Source organism: Chiloscyllium plagiosum, chromosome 4 (assembly GCF_004010195.1).
Source record: "Chiloscyllium plagiosum isolate BGI_BamShark_2017 chromosome 4, ASM401019v2, whole genome shotgun sequence".
NCBI lineage: Eukaryota > Metazoa > Chordata > Chondrichthyes > Orectolobiformes > Hemiscylliidae > Chiloscyllium > Chiloscyllium plagiosum.
The window spans coordinates 22,146,063-22,149,001 of record NC_057713.1 but is presented as its reverse complement, the minus strand read 5'-3'; positions in this window follow the sequence as shown (position 1 = coordinate 22,149,001).

Here is a 2,939-nt window from a genome sequence, read left to right as displayed (position 1 = left end):
AATCTTCTTCCTGACCTCTCCGCCCCCACCCCACTCCGGCCTATCACCCTCACCTTGACCTCCTTCCACCTATCGCATTTCCAACGCCCCTCCCCCAAGTCCCTCCTCCCTACCTTTTATCTTAGCCTGCTGGACACACTTTCCTCATTCCTGAAGAAGGGCTTATGCCCGAAACGTCGATTCTCCTGTTCCTTGGATGCTGCCTGACCTGCTGCGCTTAAATCACTCTTTGAACCCTCTTTAGATCCTCCGCACCACTCATAATTCCACCTTGTTTGTGTCATCAGCTACTTGGAAATATTATATTTGATTCCCCCATGTAAATTATATGTATTATGACTAGTTGGGACCAAAATACTGGGCCCCATAGTACCCAACTCATCTCTCTTCCACTCCAAAAATTATCCATTTATTCCTACTCTGTGTTTCCTGTCTACTAACTAATGCTCAGTAAGTGCACCAATAGTATGTGCTTTGGTTTACACTCTAAACTCTTTTGTGGAATTTTACCAAATATTCCTGAAAATCCAAACGTATTACATCCACTGGTTCACATTTATTTATTCATCTAGTTACTGTTAGTAATAGTAAAATGATGGTTTTGGGAAGGAGATGGTATTTTATTTTGCCCTGTGTTTTGAAATGCTTCAAACTGTGTTATATATAAAATCGGTTTGTTTCATTTTTCTCTTAAGTCCTTTGTGTGATAAGCTTCTGTTTTATTGTTAAAACCAAACCTACAGCTTTATGTAGTTGTATTTTAATAAACATTTACCATGTTAAATTCAAAGGAACAAAAGGATATATCAAGCCAGCTTCCACTCTGGGCTCTGCTTTATCCAGTGGTAACATCAGTTGAGATTGTAACAATATAGATTGGATGCATTAGTTTGATAAAAGCAACCTGTGAGATGAGTTCAGGTTGTATTTCAAACAATGTTTTGGAACAATGCATTCTAATGTCAACCAGGCAGTAGATGTACTTAGATCTCATAATGTGCAGTAACACAGGATTTATATTAACTTCATAGCAAAAAAAAAGCATTTGATCGTAACATGATAGAATTTCATATCAAGTTTAGAGAATGGGAATTAATCTTACAAAACATGTAAGATCTTGTGGGGACTTAACAGAATAAATGCTGACATGATTTTCTGTCTGAGGGAGAAATGAGATCTGTGGTAAGCAGTTTAATAATTAAGTGTGTCCATTAATTGAAACATTGGCCTTCTTGCATCAGAGAGAGACAACTGATGGCAGTTTAACCTGAGAGCCACTACACCTTCAGCAGGTGCAGGAGTTGAACTCACATTATTGGCATGATCCTTCCTCACAAACTGGATGTATAACAACTGAGCTAACTAATCCCCTGCATTGCCCTTAAAACATTAAACATAAAATTGAGCTAAGGAGTTTTATTTTCTCTCCAGGAACTGTTATTCTATGGAATTTTCTTCACTGAATTGTGTTGTTGAATATATTCAAGGCTGAGTTGAATTGAATTTTGATCAACAGAAATCAAGGGTTATGGGATGCAGGCAGAAAAGTAGAATTGCGATCACCGTCAGATCAGCCATGATCTTGTTGAATGACAGAACAGGTTCCTATTGCTTGTGTTCTTGTGATTATTCAAGAAAAACCTAATTGTGTGTAAGATGCCTTTCCTCAGACTCACGTATTGTGAAGAACTAAAACATAATTCGATTGCTAAACCAGAGAGCTACTAGTGTCTGTGAAAGACTACTTCACAATGAGTCAGTGCTTTCAAAGCCAAGACAATTGGGGGGAAAGGCATTTAAAACCTGGATGGATTCTAATAGTTAATTGTGCATTGCAAAACATTATGGTAAAACATTAATGGGGCACAATGCAATTTGCAACATCTGACCCGACCCAAGTTAGTAGTAATTTTGTTTAAAATTTAATTTGTCAGGACTGTATAATCCATATATATCTTTCTCAATTGTTTCAAACAGACTGATTGGCTTTTCTTATGATTTGCAATCAAACTGTTAGGTGGTTTTGCCTTGTCTTGTACGACCAGGTTTCTATAACAAGAATGTCAGAAACTGAGCTCCTCCGCACACACCCATCATGTTTATATTTCTCAGGCAGGTGACAAACTATTTCAGTGGTATCAGTGATGTGGGCCTTTTCAAATGCAAAGTGAGCCATCATTGCCCAATTTTCTCTTCATGTAATTTTCATCCTTTGAAAGTTATGTGAGTGTCCTTTGGACTGGCCTATGGATGGTTGGGTCCAGAATACCACACTGAGGAGTGCCTGCATCAGTGTCATGAGACTTAGCTGATTCATTAGAAGCAATTCCAACCATCTTTCATTGTATTAAGCAAAACTTCATTTTCTCCCTTCTGACTTCCATTGACTCAAGTTTGGCAAGGGCTCCTTGGTAAAATAGCCCTCAAAGGATGGCATGATGTCAAGAACATTAACTTCGAGCTCTTGTGTTCAGCTCTTTTGTCCATACTGGAAAGAGGTTAAGGTTTGAGTGGTCATGGCAGAACTGAGCATCAGTAATTAGGTTATCATTGAATAAGTACCACTTGAAAGCATTACCACTGACAAATATTCAAATGCAGACTCATGGCTCATGTTATGCTCATGGTTAAATATGGACTATCAGTCTTACGCTTCCATCATCTGATTTCAATACGAGGGATCTTTATGGACTAAAATAGATTTTAAAAGTATAAGAAATCCCACTAAAAATAGTCGTAGCAATCAGTTGACCACAGGTTGAGCCAGATCATGAAATCATCAATAAACAAGAAACAGTCTGAGCCAAAATTAACATTGCTATCAAGAGGCATTGAAACACAAATTTGTGTGAGCTGTTTTGATATACGTTAATAAATATCTGATATTGGAATGAAAGACTTGCCTGGAAATTATCAAGGTTGGAAAACAAAGTTTTGTA